This window comes from Salvelinus sp. IW2-2015, linkage group LG7 (genome assembly GCF_002910315.2).
Source record: "Salvelinus sp. IW2-2015 linkage group LG7, ASM291031v2, whole genome shotgun sequence".
Classification (NCBI taxonomy): Eukaryota; Metazoa; Chordata; class Actinopteri; order Salmoniformes; family Salmonidae; genus Salvelinus; species Salvelinus sp. IW2-2015.
Genome location: NC_036847.1, coordinates 26,200,082 through 26,211,595, shown reverse-complemented (window position 1 = coordinate 26,211,595; position 11,514 = coordinate 26,200,082). Strand labels below are relative to the sequence as shown.

At 45.6% G+C, this 11,514-nt stretch overlaps 1 pseudogene; it reads right to left on the bottom strand.

Annotated features, from left to right (window-relative positions):
* Positions 1 to 11,514, bottom strand: part of LOC111966117 (plexin-A2-like) — a 90,088-nt pseudogene that overhangs the window by 6,805 nt on the left and 71,769 nt on the right.

Here is an 11,514-nt window from a genome sequence, read left to right as displayed (position 1 = left end):
GCGACCTGGTCATGGGGGAGGGGGGAGAGAAGAGATGGGGAAGAAGATGGGTGAGAGAAGAGACAGAAGACAGAAACAGGAGAGAGAGACAGATGGGGGAGAAGAGACAGAGAGAGAGATATGGGGAAAGTATGGAGAGAGAGATGATATGAAGGAAAGAGAGGAGGGACTGGGCTGACAAGCTGCCCCTCCACTTTTCTGACTTAATGAAATATTAAAAGGCTCCTTTCATCTTTGGTAGATTTTATTATCTCTCTCTTTTTTTAGTTGCAAATGAGAACTTGTTCTCAACTAGCCTACCTGGTTAAATAAAGGTGAAAAAAATAAAAATAAAAATAAAATCTCTCTCTCTCTCCCCCCCTCTCTCTCTCTGTCTCTCTCTCTCTGTCTCTCTCTTATCATATCACTCTCTCTTATCATATCACTCTTTCTCACTCGCATATTATCTCTCTCTGTCTCTCTTCCTCTTGCTCAGTCTTTCATATCATCCCTCCCTCTGAATAGATCTGTGAGTGAGAGAGAGAGAGAGAGAGAGAGAGAGAGAGAGAGAGAGAGAGAGAGAGAGAGAGAGAGACGTGGCTCTCCTCTTAAAATAAATCATTGTCTCTTTCCTGCTGTCACCACACTGTAAGGGTCTCAGTCACTGTCCTAATCAATGCATCAAAATATCTGTAATATGTAATGCCTTCCAGCCATCCTCCCCTTGTCTGTCCTTTCTTCTCTCCCTTCTTCCAATCTCAGTTCCCTCATTCCTTTGACACTAAGGAATGGTGCTCTTCCTCCTCTCCTCCTCTCCAGTCTTCCTAATTAGAAGTTATTTCCTTCCCGGCGTGTGTGTGTCTGTTTGAGTCTGTGAGCGGTCTCGTGGGACTCTAGATCAGTGTCAGATCTCTCTCACCTGGCTTCTAAGGGCAGCGCAGGACAACAACGCCCCAGAGCACTACAGCGACTTTCGGCTCTAAGTGGTATGTTCTAAAGACCAGCAGTTGTCTTTAGGTTGGCCCCTGGGGACCTTTGGGTCTGGCAGGGTGTGTGTGTATGTTTCTCTCTCTGTGTGTGACAGTGGGGTGAATTGAGGTCTCAAATCCCATCTTATGCCACTGTCAGGTCCCTACCCCTCTCTCTCCTCCTTCCTCTCTTCTCCATGGGGGAAGATTACTGTTCAGCTCTGTGACCACAGTATCAGGCTTCAGGCTACTTGAGGTGGGTATGAGGGCTGCAGGTGTGTGTGTTTGTGAGGTGTCAGGGGGAAACGTGTAGTGGGTTATTGGGGGGCGGGGGACCGCTGGCACGGTAAATTGAGGCAAATTGCTAAGTGCTGAACGTTAAATTGATATGAATCAATCAGCTGGGTGTCAGGCACATCTGTGCCCGCTGTGCCAGGCTATGATTGATGGGGGTGGAGCCATTGTCAGCAGTACAAAATCCATACACAACACACACACACACACACACACACACACACACACACACACACACACACACACACAACCACACACACACACACACACACACACACACACAACACACACACACACAAACAAACAACACACACAGCACACACACACACACACACACACATCACATCCACAAAACACACACACACACAAACACACACACACACACAGATACATGAGACTGCACAACACAGACACACGCACACGCACACACACGACACAGCACACACACACACGGACACACACAAACAACAGATACATAGCATGCACACCACAGACACACCACAACACACACACACGACAGACACAGATACATGAGTACATGCACACACAGACTACCACGCAGCACACCCACAACACACACCACAAGCCCAGTCTACACACACGACATTGCACAACACACACCCCGCAATCACAACATCACACAACAGACACACGAAGCACACGCACACACACACACACACACACACACACACACACACACACACACACACACACACACACAAACAAACATCACACACAACACACAACACCACACACAGAACACACCCACAACACCAACACACACACACAGATACATTAGACATGCACACAGGGCAGACAGCACCGACCAAATGGCCGTCCACAACTAAACACCCCCCTTTCACCGTCTAATTGCGTATTCTCATGAGTTTGGTAAAGAATATCACCATGTTTTGATGTAGTAAAACAGATTGAAGCAACACTTGTATGGAATACTGTTGGGACGGAAATACTGTGAGCGGAATACGTTGGGGAACATGGAATACTGTTGGGACGGATATACTGTTGGGAAAGCGGAATACTGTTGAAGAACAGGCAATACGTTGGAGAAACGGAACTACTGTTGAAACGGAATATACTGTTGAAGACGAATACTACGTTGAGAAACAGGACATACCTGTTGAGCAACGGAAATACTGTTGAGAACGGTAATAGCTGTGGAATGGAATACTGTTGGGAACGGAAACTGGGTTCAGAGATGGAATAACTGTTGGGATAAGGAATATGTTGAGAACGGAATAACAGTTCAGGGTCCCAGGATGGAAAACTGTTAGAGTAACGGAGATACTGTTTGACAGGGAATACTGTTTCAGAGATGGAAAAGTTGAGGAACGGAAATACTGTATACAGAACGGAAATACTGTTCAGGAATGGAATACTGTTGAGGATGGGAATAACATGTTGAGGATGGAACTGTTGAGAGGCAACCGGTAAATACCACTGTTGAGGGATGCGTACGAACGGAATAACTGTTTCAGACTGTGTGATGGGAAATACGTTATGCTGTTAGGATGGATATGTGTGAGCTTTGAGTGGAAAAATAACCTGTTCGAAGATGATGGTATAACTTTTGATTATGGTGTTCAAGCCGAATTTTGGTGTAGGAGGTGGGAGACGGGGGTGGGTGTTATATCAACACGGAGTTAAAGGACTGTTCAGAATTGATGGTAGTAAAATCTGTTGAGAAAATGGAATACTGTTGAGGAATAGTAAACTGTTGAAGAATGGTAAATCTGGTTTCACAGATTGGGATGAAGGTATAAGACCGTTTCAGGGTGGGTAAGAATTAAGTTAACGCTGATGGCACCCTTACTTGTTCGAAAAGATACGACGGGTAGGTATTTTCGGTTCATTGACGCGAGCCAGCCCTGTCACACGATACAACAACAGCTAAATACCTCGAATTCAGCGGAGACATGTTGGGTTGGAGCGGAGAGGAATAAACTGGTTGAGGAATTAAATAAGCACTGCGTAGTGCGGTATAAAAAATCTGTTTCAGGTCACTATTCACTGCTAGTCAATTGATGGCGTATGGGTGTTGAATGGCTGTTGCAGAGAGTAGCGATGGTATCAAAAGGAAATCTGTTGAGGAATGGATACTAGTACAGGGGTTTGTGAAAGTGGAATACACTAGTTGTTCAGAAATTGGAAATACTTGTGGAAATGGGAGATAAACTGTTTGAGGCCTCGGGGGGACGGTATTTACATATATTAAACTGAATTTAAGAATGAAAAGGCTTAGAAGAAATCAGGGGCTAAGATCCCGGCTGGGTTGAGCAAGATGGTTACTATTAAGTAGAAGTGCATCTGTTATCTAGCAGGTTCGGAGATGGTAATCGTGGATAATCCAGGGAATGGGAAGCGAATAATGTTGAGGACGGGTATATTGTTGAGGCTGGTTATACTGTTATCAGGACGGTATACTGTTCAGGTTGGATGGTATCTGTTCGTGATGTATTACTATTCAGGGAAGGAATACTGTTGAGAATGGAATACTGGTTGAGGATGAGATCTGTTGAGGACGGTATATTGTTGGGCGGTATACTGTTCAGGATGGATACTGTTGAGGATGGTAATACTGTTGAGGACAGTGATAACTGTTCAGGATGGAATAGTTGAGAAGGTATACTGTTGAGGATGGAAACTGTTGAGCGATGGTATACGTTCAAGATGGAATATGTTCAGGATGGTATATGTTCAGTAGATATACTGTTGAGAATGGAATACTGTTGAGGATGGATATAATGTTCAGGATGGTATAAGTTCAGGAAGGAATATCTGTTGAGGATGGGTATATCATGTTAGAGGATGGTATATACTGTTGAGGATGGTATACTGTTGAGGATGGAATACTGTTTCAGGATGGAATACTGTTTACGATGGTATACTGTTCAGGTGGTATAACTGTTAGGAAGGAATACAGTGTGAGAATGGAAAACTGTTGAGAAGGAATTACTGTTGAGGATGGTATACTGTTCAGGAGGTATACTGTTGAGGATGGAATACTGTTCAGAAAGGAATGCTGTTGAGAATGGAATACTGTTGAGATGGTATACAGTTGAGGACGGTAATACTGTTCAGGATGGTATTGCTGTTTCAGGATGATATAGCTGTTAGGAAGGATATGTTGAGGATGGAATATGTTTCAGGATGGTATATCTGTTCAGGATGGTTATTTCTGTTCTAGGAGGAATACGATTGGAGAATGGAATACGTGTTGAGAATGCAATACTGTTGAGGAGGTATACTGTTCAGGATGGTATACTGTCAGGATGGTATCTGTTCAGGAATGGAATACGATTGAGAATGGAATACGGTTGAGATGCAATACTGTTGAGGACGGTATACTGTGAGTGATGGTATAAACTGTTGAGAGAGGTATTACTGTTTCAGGACGTAAACTGTTCAGGATGTATACGTTCAGGATGGTATCCTATTCAGGAAGGAATACTGTTGATTAATGGATATACTAGTTCGGAGAATGTATACTGTTGAAAGTGACGGAATACTGTTTCAGGATGGTATACTGTTGAGGATGCGGTATACTGTTGAGGACGGTAATACTGTTGAGGATGTATACTGGAGGATGGTATACTGTTCAGGAGGGAATGACAGTTGAGAATGGAATACTGTTGAGAATGGAATACTGTTGAGGATCGGTATACTGTTCAGGATGGTATACTGTTGAGGATGGAATACTGTTCAGAAAGGAATGCTGTTGAGAATGGAATACTGTTGAGAGATGGTATACGTTGAGGACGGTATACTGTTCAGGATGGTATACTGTTCAGGATGATATACTGTTCAGGAGGAATACTGGTTAGGATTGAATACTGTTCAGTGTCGTATACTGTTCAGGATGGATTTGTTCAGGATGGTATTCTGTTCAGGATGGTATTCTGTTCAGGAAGGCAATACAGATTGAGAATGGCAATACGGTGAGAATGCAATACGTTGAGGAGGTATTTGTTGAGGAGGTTATACTGTTTGAGGGATGGTATAACTGTTGGAAGGACGGTTATATCTGTTCAGGATGGCATACCATTGAGTAAGGTTACTGTTGAGAGTGGAAAACTGTTGAGGTGGTATACTGTTCAAAGATGGAATACTGTTCAGGATGGTAATAACTGTTCAGTATGAATATACTGTTGAGAATGGAATACTGTTGAGGATGGGTAATAATGTTCAGGAATGGTAATACAGTTAGGAAGAATACTGTTGAGGATGGTATACTGTTGAGGATGGTATACTGTTGAGGATGGAATCTAGTTCAGGATGGAAATACTGTTGAGGATGGTATACTGTTCAGGATGGTATACTGTTCAGGAGGAAACAGTTAGAATGGAATACTATTGTGAGAATGGAATACTGTTGAGGATGGTAATCTGTTGAGAATGGTATACTGTTGAGGATGGTAATACTGTTGAGGACGGTATACTGTTCAGGACGGTATACTCTTCAGGATGGTATGCTGTTTAGGATGGTATACTGTGCAGGATGGTATACTGTTCAGGATGGAATACTGTTCAGGAAGGTATCTGTTAAGGATGGAATCTGTTCAGGATGGTATACTGTTGCAGGATGGAATTACTGTTGAGGATGGTAATACTGTTGAGGATGGTTAACTGTTTGAGTGATGGAAATACTGTTGAGGAATGGGAAATACTGTTGAGGAATGAAATACTGTTCAGGATGGAATATGTTCAGATGAATCGGTTGAGGATAGTTATCTGTTGAGGGACCGGAAAATACTGTCGAGACGGAATACTGTTGAGGACGGAATAAGTGATGTGTGTGTGGTGTGTGTGTGTGGTGTGTTGTGTATAGGGTGTGTGTGTGTGTTGTGTGTGTGTGTGTGTTGTGTGTGTGTGTGGTGTGTGTGTGTGTGTGTGTGTGTGTGTGCCATTCTGTTAACTTTTGTGTGGAAGAAAGGGAGGGAGGAGGGATGATGTTTCTGTTTTGGCTCAGTTGGTCATGTCTCCAGGCGACTGACAACAACCTATGGGGGTTCTCATTCAATCCCAGCCCTGATAATTGTCCAACCACGCTCCGTTCTCACTTCCCATTGGTGTAAAGCATCATTCACAGTGAATAATTGGCTGTGGTTTTCTAGGTCTGGGGTTGGGCAGGGGACCAGACAGGACGCCCTGTGGCTCACCGCTGTGACTGTCACCAGTGTGTGTGTGTGTGTGTGTGTGTGTGTGTGTGTGTGTGTGTGTGTGTGTGTGTGTGTGTCGGACTATTATACCCTGGCTCCAGGCTCAGTCTGGCATCCTCATTATTATACTTGATGGTTAAAGCAAACACCTCTCTCCATGTCTCCCATCGGCCTTCTCTACTCTCCCCCTCACCATTCATCCCTCTATTTCCTTCTGTTCCTGTTTCTCTCCATCCCTCTGCCACCCCTGCAGTTTCTGGGCTGAGGCAAACTGCAGCAAACACGGTCGGGAGGAGAGCGTAAGGTACACTATGCCTCCGCAGCAAAGCATAGACGATCCAAACAGTGCTGGTCTTAGCTAGGATGATTTTAGTTTTGCTCACATTGTGGCTCTGGACAAAAGAGTCTGCTAAAATGTCTACAAGCTAATCYAAAAGTCTAATGTTTATATCAGGTCTGCTCCCATAGGCTTACACAGTGAACACTTTAATCTCAAACCCCTCCTCCTCTTCCCATGTTAATCTATTATGTAACAGGTGTTTGTTTGAAATGGTCCAACAGAGGGAGGAGCTAAGGCGGTACAGTACTTCATAGAGATGTATACATCATAGAGATGTATAATGTTGAATGTCGTTCAATGGTACTCACCATATCTGCTGATGGAGGTCCTGGAGATGCTGGCTGACGGGGGGATGTTGTAGGAAGAGGTCTGTTTGGGCACCAGAGCCACCACACAGCGGTCAGACACCTGCAACAACACAACAGAGAACATTTTGATAAGATAACATGTTCAATCACCAATCTACAGGTGTACTGCTCACAGATAACATGTTGAATGTATGCAGTACACATTGATCTGCAAGCCTGATTTGTCACCCTCTGTCTCTTTCTAAGATATACAAACACATCCTCACATGACACATAATTTCCTCCCTCTCTACCTCTATCCCTCCATCCCTGTACTCTGTCACGTTCTCTCCATTCAGCTTCTTTCTCTACTCTCTCTAAAGCCCTGTGGGATTTCTCTGAAGACCATCTCTGTAAGAAACCACTCAAATGCCTCCGTGATGACTGTGCTTGAGATCATCCTCATTGTTATTCCCATCACTCCCCAGCCATTAGGGAAATAAGGAAAGGAGGGATGGAAGGGGGAGCGGGTAGAAAGACGGAGTGAGGGCTTCCCACTGGCACGTCTAGCGAACAACCGCCTCCGCCTCATTGTCCTCACAGCAGTGGTGGCGGTGCTTCCTCCAAGCAGCTCAGAGAGAGAGAAAATGAGAGAGTGAGAGAGAGAGAGAAAGAAAGAAAGCCATAATAGTGACAGGGAAAGAGAGTGAGACAAACGTGAGGTATGGGAGGTTAATGTGAGGTATGGGAGGGTGATAGGAGGAATACGGGAGGATGATGAGAGGAAGATGGGAGGATGATGGGAGGTATGGGAGAATGATGTGAGGTATGGAGGAAGATGGGTGGATGATGAGAGGAAGATGGGAGGATGATGTGAGCTATGGAGGAAGACGGGAGGATGGTGTGAGGTATGGGAGAATGATGTCAGGTATGGGAGGAGGATGTGAGTTATGGGATGGGGTGGTGAGTTATGGGATGATAATGGGAATTATGGGATGATAATGGGAGGATGATGTGAGTTATGGGATGGGGTGGTGAGTTATGGGATGATAATGGGAATTATGGGAGGATAATGTGAGGTATGGGAGGATAATGTGAGGTATGGGAGGATAATGTGAGGCATGGGAGGATAATATAAGGTATGGGAGGTTAATGTGAGGTATGGGAGGAGGATTTGAGGTATGGGAGGATGATGTGAGGTATGGGAGGATGATGTGAGGTACGGGAGGATAACGTGAGGTATGGGAGGATAATGTAAGGTATGGGAAGTTAATGTGAGGTATGGGAGGAAGATTTGAGGTATGGGAGGATGATGTGAGGTATGGGAGGATGATGTGAGGTATGGGAGGATAACGTGAGGTATGGGAGAAGAATGTAAGGCATGGGAGGAGGATTTGAGGTATGGGAGGCTGATATGAGGTATGGGAGGATAATGTAAGATATGGTAGGATGATGTGAGATATGGTAGGGTGATACAGGAGGAGGATGGGTCTGCTCTACTCCAGAAGAGAATCATTTCAACCTGGGATCTCTTACTACCGCTGTCTCTGTGTCCAGTCTCACCAAGCCACAGCCATAAAAGTTAGTGTTCTAAACCAAGCCACTTTCATTTGCTGTACATTTCCTCTACAGTGCACTGCTAATCACAGTTGTGAAGGTGTGTTTGTGTGCACTCTTTCAAACTGAATGGACAAAGAATGTCACATAAATACACCATTGTTCCTATATGAAGCCTTCTCTGGCATTTGCAGCCAGTCCAGTGGATGGATTTGAGTTTGAGAGAAGTGAGAGAACAAGAAGGACAAACACCCAAAGGTGTGAAAGCACCAAGCAGCCACAGGCTCAAAGAAAACCTCGGATTCTATTTAAAGAAAGAAAAATATTTATTTTCATGTCATATAGGAGGAGAGAAATAAGCTCCTTTCCCCTGACCCCTCCTGACCTTTAGCCTCTATAATTCTTTGGCTGGGTCGCCTCTACTCTCTCCTCTTCTCTACTCTTCTCCTCTTCTCTCTCTTCCCCTTCTCCTCTCCTCCAATTACTCAACTGCTAATAACGTGGCCCCACGATGCACCTATAGGGGTGTCTCTCCCCTCATCTCTTTTCCCCCTCTCTCTATTCATCTCTCTTCTCCACCCCCCTCCCTGACTAATCTCTACCAGGCCATTAGTTGGGGTCAAAGCCAGGGTTGGGGTAGAGGCCACAGCTAGCTACAGCTCCAGCAGACAGGGCCCACTCTAATAGCCACACTGGAGAGACACTTGAAAGGACATAGGCTTAAGGAGGATTCTTCTCAGAAATTGATGCCACACCGTCTGCCCTCTTAGAGGGAAATTAAAAATGCTCTTTGGAAACCTCTTTCCGCCGGCTCTGGATTGTGAAGACCTCACTCTTCTTCCTCTCAACCCTAATCTATCCTCTCCCCCTCTCCATCCTAACCTTCTCCATTTTGTCTAAAGCCTCTGCTCTCTCTCACTCCTACAAGCTCTGACAGTAGTGACACCTTGGAAGGCCCCATTACCGTTTCTTCCCACACTCTCTCTTTCTGGCAGGGATTGGACATTGACTCTCTACCTCCCCCTCTCCGCCCTCCATCCTTCAGGGCTAATCCACAGTGTGAGGCAGGGAGGGAGGTGAGGTGAGCATGATAGTGGCCTGCAGGTGTGATAAGGGGCCAGTACTACACAGTGATAAGACCTCCATCAAACCCAACCCCAACCCACCCACCTCTATCTCTCATCTCCTGACCCCCAGGCCACCTGATCCCCTGGAAGCCCAGTTTAGGATGACTATCTATCACAGATTGTACTGGGCTGTAGCTTAGTCACACAAAACTACCTAACTGATAGGTCTTTAACTTTAAAATAGACGTAAGATTATTAAGATTAAATGGTTATTAGTATATTACATGAAACAAATGATCTAAACTGTGTTTTTATCAAACAAAATAGTGTCTCAGAGCATACTACGAAAGTGACACATTGTGTGTTGAGGGTCCAGTCCCACTGTGATATTTTCATTAGAAATGATCACTCAACCTGCTGCAATATCAGCCGCCAGTCATTAGACCCAATACCAACTGTCTTGGCTCAAAGGAATCTGTGGAGAGGAGAGGAACACTCTCTTCACTATGCCTGCAAAAATCTCTATCTAGATTTCCTTTTCTGTTGGAACATATTTTAAAAACCAAAGTCTGCCTGCGGGGGATTGTTTGTTCAGATGATAACAAGGGATGAGCCGCCACAAAGAATCAGATTGACGGAAAGATATATAACAATTGTAGGAAATGATCATATATCCAACTATCTGTTGTGTCTGTCTGGGTTTGTCTAAAATATCCCCAAACGTCCCAGTGCAGGTTCTCTGTCGGGGAAGTGTGAACCTGAAGCTCCAGGTGAAGTGATGTCGGTTCCTCCACAACACAACAGCAGTAGGACAACACAAGGTCAGAATGGAGGCACAGTGACAGGGCTCTAATAATGTCTTGGCCTAGTTCAGACAACTACACTGCAAGAGGATAGGGACAAGGCCTTTCATGGAGACATTTCCTTCATCACATTTCTAGCTGCACCCCTGGCAGGCGAGAGATAAAACCAAGGTAAGTAGAAAGTAAATCTGACTCAAATCAGGGAGATAAAGTGCTAAAAGTAAGAGCTGGGCTGATGAAAAGAGAGGATGAGAGGGGAGGGAGCATTCCAAGCCACGACGCTGCCACACCAGCGCCCCTCCCCGCCAAGTGGGAAGAAGCTAGTGGAGGGGATTGGGGGGGGCAGCCTGGAACGCCTCCGGCTGGAATGGGTCCTCAGGGACGACGGGGCGATGAGGTTTCAGGCGTGGCTCGTCCAGATCCGTGTATAACGCCATGCAGTGATGGTATTGCAGACCAGGGAGGCGTTATGCTGAAAGGAGGAGATGCGTTGGACGCTGGTTGAGCGGTGAAGGAGCCGATCCGAGCAAAGAACCACGCTGTTGAGTAAACTGGGGTGTGACAAAGTGCGGGATGCTTTCAAAAAATACTCACTGAGGTTGGAACCGAAGCGATGCATACGCGCTGCGAGAGGAGGAGGAGCGAGAGAGCGAGAAGAAGAGAGAGAGAGAGAGAGAGAGAGAAGAGAGAGAGAGAGAGAGAGAGAGAGAGAGAGAGAGAGAGAGAGAGAGAGAGAGAGAGAGAGAAGAGAGAGAGAGGGAATGAAAGAGAGCGAGAGAGAGAGAGGGGAATGAAAAGAGAGCGAGAGAGAGAGAGAGGGAATGAAAGAGAGCGAGAGAGAGAGAAGGGAATGAAAGAGAGTGAGGAAGAGAGAGAGAGAGAGGGGAATGAGAGAGAGAGAGAACTGAGCTGTATTTCTTTCAGGGAGGTCTCTCTCTCTCTCTCTCTCTCCCCCCCCCCCCCCACCCCCCCCCCCCCCCCCCCCACCCCCTCTCGCTCTCTAATCGGCCACGCACTGCAGGAAAATTTGCCCTCTACTCTAC